This window comes from Salvelinus fontinalis, unplaced genomic scaffold, assembly GCF_029448725.1.
Source record: "Salvelinus fontinalis isolate EN_2023a unplaced genomic scaffold, ASM2944872v1 scaffold_0450, whole genome shotgun sequence".
NCBI classification, from domain to species: domain Eukaryota; kingdom Metazoa; phylum Chordata; class Actinopteri; order Salmoniformes; family Salmonidae; genus Salvelinus; species Salvelinus fontinalis.
The window spans coordinates 58,603-69,533 of record NW_026600659.1 but is presented as its reverse complement, the minus strand read 5'-3'; positions in this window follow the sequence as shown (position 1 = coordinate 69,533).

Below are 10,931 nucleotides of genomic sequence, written 5' to 3'. Positions count from 1 at the left end.
ACACCCACACGGCCGCCATGGACATGCGCTGCCGGCTGGAGCTCAGCGAGAAGGGCTGGGTCCGAGAGAAGTCTGAACTGCTGGAGAGATTCAACTCTGAGAGGAAGGAGTGGGAGAGCCAGCTGGGAGACATGCAGAGGAAGATAGAGGAGGTGAGATGGGTGGGAGGAGGTGAGAGGGGAGAGGAGGTGAGATGGGTGGGAGGAGGTGAGAGGGGAGAGGAGGTGAGATGGAGGGAAGGTGAGAGGAAGATAGAGGAGGGGAGAGGAGGAGGTGAGCGGAGGTGAGAGGAGGGGGAGGTAGTGGGTAGCTAGTGAATGGAGGAGCCCCAGGGGACATCCAAAACAAAAGGCTCTAATCTGACACACTCAGGCTAGGAGAGGCTAGGAGATTAGCTTCCTAATGAGAAGAACAATAGGCTCTAATCTGACACACTCAGGCTAGGAGAGGCTAGGAGATTAGCTTCCTAATGAGAAGAACAATAGGCTCTAATCTGACACACTCAGGCTAGGAGAGGCTAGGAGATTAGCTTCCTAATGAGAAGAACGAAAGGCTCTAATCTGACACACTCAGGCTAGGAGAGGCTAGGAGATTAGCTTCCTAATGAGAAGAACGAAAGGCTCTTATCTGACACACTCAGGCTAGGAGAGGCTAGGAGATTAGCTTCCTAATGAGAAGAACGAAAGGCTCTAATCTGACACACTCAGGCTAGGAGAGGCGAGGAGATTAGCTTCCTAATGAGAAGAACGAAAGGCTCTAATCTGACACACTCAGGATAGGAGAGGCTAGGAGATTAGCTTCCTAATGAGAAGAACGAAAGGCTCTAATCTGACACACTCAGGCTAGGAGAGGCTAGGAGATTAGCTTCCTAATGAGAAGAACGAAAGGCTCTAATCTGACACTCAGGCTAGGAGAGGCTAGGAGATTAGCTTCCTAGTGAGAAGAACAATACAAAAGGAACAATCTGCTTTGAACCAACATGTGGCTCTCATTTGGCCTCCCGAGAAACACAGAGGAAAAACAGAGAGGCATGTTTACCAAAGCATAGTCCTAACCTTACTACAGAGAGACATGTTTACCAAAGCATAGTCCTAACCTCACTACAGAGAGACAGAGAGACATGTTTACCAAAGCATAGTCCTAACCTTACTACAGAGAGACATGTTTACCAAAGCATAGTCCTAACCTCACTACAGAGAGACATGTTTACCAAAGCATAGTCCTAACCTCACTACAGAGAGACAGAGAGACATGTTTACCAAAGCATAGTCCTAACCTCACTACAGAGAGACATGTTTACCAAAGCATAGTCCTAACCTTACTACAGAGAGACATGTTTACCAAAGCATAGTCCTAACCTCACTACAGAGAGACATGTTTACCAAAGCATAGTCCTAACCTCACTACAGAGAGACATGTTTACCAAAGCATAGTCCTAACCTCACTACAGAGAGACATGTTTACCAAAGCATAGTCCTAACCTCACTACAGAGAGACATGTTTACCAAAGCATAGTCCTAACCTCACTACAGAGAGACATGTTTACCAAAGCATAGTCCTAACCTCACTACAGAGAGACATGTTTACCAAAGCATAGTCCTAACCTTACTACAGAGAGACATGTTTACCAAAGCATAGTCCTAACCTTACTACAGAGAGACAGAGAGACATGTTTACCAAAGCATAGTCCTAACCTCACTACAGAGAGACAGAGAGACATGTTTACCAAAGCATAGTCCTAACCTCACTACAGAGAGACATGTTTACCAAAGCATAGTCCTAACCTTACTACAGAGAGACATGTTTACCAAAGCATAGTCCTAACCTTACTACAGAGAGACAGAGAGACATGTTTACCAAAGCATAGTCCTAACCTTACTACAGAGAGACATGTTTACCAAAGCATAGTCCTAACCTCACTACAGAGAGACATGTTTACCAAAGCATAGTCCTAACCTCACTACAGAGAGACAGAGACATGTTTACCAAAGCATAGTCCTAACCTTACTACAGAGAGACATGTTTACCAAAGCATAGTCCTAACCTCACTACAGAGAGACAGAGAGACATGTTTACCAAAGCATAGTCCTAACCTCACTACAGAGAGACAGAGAGACATGTTTACCAAAGCATAGTCCTAACCTCACTACAGAGAGACAGAGACATGTTTACCAAAGCATAGTCCTAACCTTACTACAGAGAGACATGTTTACCAAAGCATAGTCCTAACCTTACTACAGAGAGACAGAGAGACATGTTTACCAAAGCATAGTCCTAACCTCACTACAGAGAGACATGTTTACCAAAGCATAGTCCTAACCTTACTACAGAGAGACATGTTTACCAAAGCATAGTCCTAACCTCACTACAGAGAGACATGTTTACCAAAGCATAGTCCTAACCTTACTACAGAGAGACAGAGAGACATGTTTACCAAAGCATAGTCCTAACCTTACTACAGAGAGACATGTTTACCAAAGCATAGTCCTAACCTTACTACAGAGAGACATGTTTACCAAAGCATAGTCCTAACCTCACTACAGAGAGACATGTTTACCAAAGCATAGTCCTAACCTTACTACAGAGAGACATGTTTACCAAAGCATAGTCCTAACCTCACTACAGAGAGACATGTTTACCAAAGCATAGTCCTAACCTTACTACAGAGAGACATGTTTACCAAAGCATAGTCCTAACCTTACTACAGAGAGACATGTTTACCAAAGCATAGTCCTAACCTCACTACAGAGAGACAGAGAGACATGTTTACCAAAGCATAGTCCTAACCTCACTACAGAGAGACATGTTTACCAAAGCATAGTCCTAACCTCACTACAGAGAGACATGTTTACCAAAGCATAGTCCTAACCTCACTACAGAGAGACAGAGAGACATGTTTACCAAAGCATAGTCCTAACCTCACTACAGAGAGACATGTTTACCAAAGCATAGTCCTAACCTCACTACAGAGAGACAGAGACATGTTTACCAAAGCATAGTCCTAACCTCACTACAGAGAGACATGTTTACCAAAGCATAGTCCTAACCTCACTACAGAGAGACAGAGAGACATGTTTACCAAAGCATAGTCCTAACCTTACTACAGAGAGACATGTTTACCAAAGCATAGTCCTAACCTTACTACAGAGAGACAGAGAGACATGTTTACCAAAGCATAGTCCTAACCTTACTACAGAGAGACAGAGAGACATGTTTACCAAAGCATAGTCCTAACCTCACTACAGAGAGACATGTTTACCAAAGCATAGTCCTAACCTCACTACAGAGAGACATGTTTACCAAAGCATAGTCCTAACCTTACTACAGAGAGACATGTTTACCAAAGCATAGTCCTAACCTCACTACAGAGAGACAGAGAGACATGTTTACCAAAGCATAGTCCTAACCTCACTACAGAGAGACATGTTTACCAAAGCATAGTCCTAACCTTACTACAGAGAGACAGAGAGACATGTTTACCAAAGCATAGTCCTAACCTTACTACAGAGAGACAGAGAGACATGTTTACCAAAGCATAGTCCTAACCTCACTACAGAGAGACATGTTTACCAAAGCATAGTCCTAACCTTACTACAGAGAGACATGTTTACCAAAGCATAGTCCTAACCTCACTACAGAGAGACAGAGAGACATGTTTACCAAAGCATAGTCCTAACCTTACTACAGAGAGACAGAGAGACATGTTTACCAAAGCATAGTCCTAACCTCACTACAGAGAGACATGTTTACCAAAGCATAGTCCTAACCTCACTACAGAGAGACAGAGAGACATGTTTACCAAAGCATAGTCCTAACCTTACTACAGAGAGACAGAGAGACATGTTTACCAAAGCATAGTCCTAACCTCACTACAGAGAGACATGTTTACCAAAGCATAGTCCTAACCTCACTACAGAGAGACATGTTTACCAAAGCATAGTCCTAACCTTACTACAGAGAGACAGAGAGACATGTTTACCAAAGCATAGTCCTAACCTCACTACAGAGAGACATGTTTACCAAAGCATAGTCCTAACCTCACTACAGAGAGACATGTTTACCAAAGCATAGTCCTAACCTCACTACAGAGAGACATGTTTACCAAAGCATAGTCCTAACCTCACTACAGAGAGACATGTTTACCAAAGCATAGTCCTAACCTCACTACAGAGAGACATGTTTACCAAAGTATAGTCCTAACCTCACTACAGAGAGACAGAGAGACATGTTTACCAAAGCATAGTCCTAACCTCACTACAGAGAGACATGTTTACCAAAGCATAGTCCTAACCTCACTACAGAGAGACATGTTTACCAAAGCATAGTCCTAACCTTACTACAGAGAGACATGTTTACCAAAGCATAGTCCTAACCTCACTACAGAGAGACATGTTTACCAAAGCATAGTCCTAACCTCACTACAGAGAGACAGAGACATGTTTACCAAAGCATAGTCCTAACCTTACTACAGAGAGACATGTTTACCAAAGCATAGTCCTAACCTCACTACAGAGAGACATGTTTACCAAAGCATAGTCCTAACCTCACTACAGAGAGACATGTTTACCAAAGCATAGTCCTAACCTCACTACAGAGAGACATGTTTACCAAAGCATAGTCCTAACCTCACTACAGAGAGACATGTTTACCAAAGCATAGTCCTAACCTTACTACAGAGAGACATGTTTACCAAAGCATAGTCCTAACCTTACTACAGAGAGACATGTTTACCAAAGCATAGTCCTAACCTTACTACAGAGAGACATGTTTACCAAAGCATAGTCCTAACCTCACTACAGAGAGACAGAGAGACATGTTTACCAAAGCATAGTCCTAACCTCACTACAGAGAGACATGTTTACCAAAGCATAGTCCTAACCTTACTACAGAGAGACATGTTTACCAAAGCATAGTCCTAACCTCACTACAGAGAGACATGTTTACCAAAGCATAGTCCTAACCTTACTACAGAGAGACATGTTTACCAAAGCATAGTCCTAACCTTACTACAGAGAGACAGAGACATGTTTACCAAAGCATAGTCCTAACCTTACTACAGAGAGACATGTTTACCAAAGCATAGTCCTAACCTTACTACAGAGAGACAGAGAGACATGTTTACCAAAGCATAGTCCTAACCTTACTACAGAGAGACAGAGAGACATGTTTACCAAAGCATAGTCCTAACCTTACTACAGAGAGACATGTTTACCAAAGCATAGTCCTAACCTCACTACAGAGAGACATGTTTACCAAAGCATAGTCCTAACCTCACTACAGAGAGACATGTTTACCAAAGCATAGTCCTAACCTTACTACAGAGAGACATGTTTACCAAAGCATAGTCCTAACCTCACTACAGAGAGACATGTTTACCAAAGCATAGTCCTAACCTTACTACAGAGAGACATGTTTACCAAAGCATAGTCCTAACCTCACTACAGAGAGACATGTTTACCAAAGCATAGTCCTAACCTTACTACAGAGAGACATGTTTACCAAAGCATAGTCCTAACCTCACTACAGAGAGACAGAGACATGTTTACCAAAGCATAGTCCTAACCTTACTACAGAGAGACATGTTTACCAAAGCATAGTCCTAACCTTACTACAGAGAGACAGAGAGACATGTTTACCAAAGCATAGTCCTAACCTTACTACAGAGAGACATGTTTACCAAAGCATAGTCCTAACCTCACTACAGAGAGACATGTTTACCAAAGCATAGTCCTAACCTCACTACAGAGAGACATGTTTACCAAAGCATAGTCCTAACCTTACTACAGAGAGACATGTTTACCAAAGCATAGTCCTAACCTTACTACAGAGAGACATGTTTACCAAAGCATAGTCCTAACCTTACTACAGAGAGACATGTTTACCAAAGCATAGTCCTAACCTCACTACAGAGAGACAGAGACATGTTTACCAAAGCATAGTCCTAACCTTACTACAGAGAGACATGTTTACCAAAGCATAGTCCTAACCTCACTACAGAGAGACATGTTTACCAAAGCATAGTCCTAACCTCACTACAGAGAGACAGAGACATGTTTACCAAAGCATAGTCCTAACCTCACTACAGAGAGACATGTTTACCAAAGCATAGTCCTAACCTCACTACAGAGAGACAGAGAGACATGTTTACCAAAGCATAGTCCTAACCTCACTACAGAGAGTCATGTTTACCAAAGCATAGTCCTAACCTCACTACAGAGAGACATGTTTACCAAAGCATAGTCCTAACCTCACTACAGAGAGACATGTTTACCAAAGCATAGTCCTAACCTTACTACAGAGAGACATGTTTACCAAAGCATAGTCCTAACCTTACTACAGAGAGACATGTTTACCAAAGCATAGTCCTAACCTCACTACAGAGAGACATGTTTACCAAAGCATAGTCCTAACCTTACTACAGAGAGACAGAGAGACATGTTTACCAAAGCATAGTCCTAACCTCACTACAGAGAGACAGAGAGACATGTTTACCAAAGCATAGTCCTAACCTCACTACAGAGAGACATGTTTACCAAAGCATAGTCCTAACCTTACTACAGAGAGACATGTTTACCAAAGCATAGTCCTAACCTCACTACAGAGAGACATGTTTACCAAAGCATAGTCCTAACCTTACTACAGAGAGACATGTTTACCAAAGCATAGTCCTAACCTTACTACAGAGAGACATGTTTACCAAAGCATAGTCCTAACCTCACTACAGAGAGACATGTTTACCAAAGCATAGTCCTAACCTCACTACAGAGAGACATGTTTACCAAAGCATAGTCCTAACCTCACTACAGAGAGACATGTTTACCAAAGCATAGTCCTAACCTTACTACAGAGAGACAGAGAGACATGTTTACCAAAGCATAGTCCTAACCTCACTACAGAGAGACAGAGAGACATGTTTACCAAAGCATAGTCCTAACCTTACTACAGAGAGACATGTTTACCAAAGCATAGTCCTAACCTCACTACAGAGAGACATGTTTACCAAAGCATAGTCCTAACCTCACTACAGAGAGACAGAGACATGTTTACCAAAGCATAGTCCTAACCTTACTACAGAGAGACATGTTTACCAAAGCATAGTCCTAACCTCACTACAGAGAGACAGAGAGACATGTTTACCAAAGCATAGTCCTAACCTCACTACAGAGAGACATGTTTACCAAAGCATAGTCCTAACCTTACTACAGAGAGACATGTTTACCAAAGCATAGTCCTAACCTCACTACAGAGAGACATGTTTACCAAAGCATAGTCCTAACCTCACTACAGAGAGACATGTTTACCAAAGCATAGTCCTAACCTTACTACAGAGAGACATGTTTACCAAAGCATAGTCCTAACCTCACTACAGAGAGACATGTTTACCAAAGCATAGTCCTAACCTTACTACAGAGAGACAGAGAGGCATGTTTACCAAAGCATAGTCCTAACCTCACTACAGAGAGACATGTTTACCAAAGCATAGTCCTAACCTTACTACAGAGAGACATGTTTACCAAAGCATAGTCCTAACCTCACTACAGAGAGACAGAGAGACATGTTTACCAAAGCATAGTCCTAACCTCACTACAGAGAGACATGTTTACCAAAGCATAGTCCTAACCTCACTACAGAGAGACAGAGAGACATGTTTACCAAAGCATAGTCCTAACCTCACTACAGAGAGACAGAGACATGTTTACCAAAGCATAGTCCTAACCTTACTACAGAGAGACATGTTTACCAAAGCATAGTCCTAACCTTACTACAGAGAGACATGTTTACCAAAGCATAGTCCTAACCTCACTACAGAGAGACATGTTTACCAAAGCATAGTCCTAACCTCACTACAGAGAGACAGAGACATGTTTACCAAAGCATAGTCCTAACCTTACTACAGAGAGACAGAGAGACATGTTTACCAAAGCATAGTCCTAACCTCACTACAGAGAGACATGTTTACCAAAGCATAGTCCTAACCTCACTACAGAGAGACATGTTTACCAAAGCATAGTCCTAACCTTACTACAGAGAGACAGAGAGACATGTTTACCAAAGCATAGTCCTAACCTCACTACAGAGAGACATGTTTACCAAAGCATAGTCCTAACCTCACTACAGAGAGACATGTTTACCAAAGCATAGTCCTAACCTCACTACAGAGAGACAGAGACATGTTTACCAAAGCATAGTCCTAACCTCACTACAGAGAGACATGTTTACCAAAGCATAGTCCTAACCTTACTACAGAGAGACATGTTTACCAAAGCATAGTCCTAACCTTACTACAGAGAGACATGTTTACCAAAGCATAGTCCTAACCTCACTACAGAGAGACATGTTTACCAAAGCATAGTCCTAACCTTACTACAGAGAGACATGTTTACCAAAGCATAGTCCTAACCTCACTACAGAGAGACATGTTTACCAAAGCATAGTCCTAACCTTACTACAGAGAGACATGTTTACCAAAGCATAGTCCTAACCTCACTACAGAGAGACATGTTTACCAAAGCATAGTCCTAACCTTACTACAGAGAGACATGTTTACCAAAGCATAGTCCTAACCTCACTACAGAGAGACATGTTTACCAAAGCATAGTCCTAACCTTACTACAGAGAGACATGTTTACCAAAGCATAGTCCTAACCTCACTACAGAGAGACAGAGAGACATGTTTACCAAAGCATAGTCCTAACCTTACTACAGAGAGACATGTTTACCAAAGCATAGTCCTAACCTCACTACAGAGAGACAGAGAGACATGTTTACCAAAGCATAGTCCTAACCTCACTACAGAGAGACAGAGAGACATGTTTACCAAAGCATAGTCCTAACCTTACTACAGAGAGACAGAGAGACATGTTTACCAAAGCATAGTCCTAACCTTACTACAGAGAGACATGTTTACCAAAGCATAGTCCTAACCTCACTACAGAGAGACATGTTTACCAAAGCATAGTCCTAACCTTACTACAGAGAGACAGAGAGACATGTTTACCAAAGCATAGTCCTAACCTTACTACAGAGAGACATGTTTACCAAAGCATAGTCCTAACCTTACTACAGAGAGACAGAGAGACATGTTTACCAAAGCATAGTCCTAACCTTACTACAGAGAGACAGAGAGACATGTTTACCAAAGCATAGTCCTAACCTTACTACAGAGAGACATGTTTACCAAAGCATAGTCCTAACCTCACTACAGAGAGACATGTTTACCAAAGCATAGTCCTAACCTTACTACAGAGAGACATGTTTACCAAAGCATAGTCCTAACCTTACTACAGAGAGACAGAGAGACATGTTTACCAAAGCATAGTCCTAACCTCACTACAGAGAGACATGTTTACCAAAGCATAGTCCTAACCTTACTACAGAGAGACAGAGAGACATGTTTACCAAAGCATAGTCCTAACCTCACTACAGAGAGACATGTTTACCAAAGCATAGTCCTAACCTTACTACAGAGAGACATGTTTACCAAAGCATAGTCCTAACCTTACTACAGAGAGACATGTTTACCAAAGCATAGTCCTAACCTCACTACAGAGAGACATGTTTACCAAAGCATAGTCCTAACCTCACTACAGAGAGACATGTTTACCAAAGCATAGTCCTAACCTCACTACAGAGAGACAGAGAGACATGTTTACCAAAGCATAGTCCTAACCTCACTACAGAGAGACAGAGAGACATGTTTACCAAAGCATAGTCCTAACCTCACTACAGAGAGACAGAGACATGTTTACCAAAGCATAGTCCTAACCTTACTACAGAGAGACATGTTTACCAAAGCATAGTCCTAACCTTACTACAGAGAGACATGTTTACCAAAGCATAGTCCTAACCTTACTACAGAGAGACATGTTTACCAAAGCATAGTCCTAACCTTACTACAGAGAGACAGAGAGACATGTTTACCAAAGCATAGTCCTAACCTTACTACAGAGAGACATGTTTACCAAAGCATAGTCCTAACCTCACTACAGAGAGACATGTTTACCAAAGCATAGTCCTAACCTCACTACAGAGAGACATGTTTACCAAAGCATAGTCCTAACCTTACTACAGAGAGACATGTTTACCAAAGCATAGTCCTAACCTTACTACAGAGAGACATGTTTACCAAAGCATAGTCCTAGCCTTACTACAGAGAGACAGAGAGACATGTTTACCAAAGCATAGTCCTAACCTTACTACAGAGAGACATGTTTACCAAAGCATAGTCCTAACCTCACTACAGAGAGACATGTTTACCAAAGCATAGTCCTAACCTTACTACAGAGAGACATGTTTACCAAAGCATAGTCCTAACCTCACTACAGAGAGACAGAGAGACATGTTTACCAAAGCATAGTCCTAACCTTACTACAGAGAGACAGAGAGACATGTTTACCAAAGCATAGTCCTAACCTTACTACAGAGAGACAGAGAGACATGTTTACCAAAGCATAGTCCTAACCTTACTACAGAGAGGCAGAGAGACATGTTTACCAAAGCATAGTCCTAACCTTACTACAGAGAGACAGAGACATGTTTACCAAAGCATAGTCCTAACCTCACTACAGAGAGACATGTTTACCAAAGCATAGTCCTAACCTCACTACAGAGAGACATGTTTACCAAAGCATAGTCCTAACCTTACTACAGAGAGACAGAGAGACATGTTTACCAAAGCATAGTCCTAACCTTACTACAGAGAGACAGAGAGACATGTTTACCAAAGCATAGTCCTAACCTCACTACAGAGAGACATGTTTACCAAAGCATAGTCCTAACCTTACTACAGAGAGACATGTTTACCAAAGCATAGTCCTAACCTTACTACAGAGAGACATGTTTACCAAAGCATAGTCCTAACCTCACTACAGAGAGACATGTTTACCAAAGCATAGTCCTAACCTTACTACAGAGAGACATGTTTACCAAAG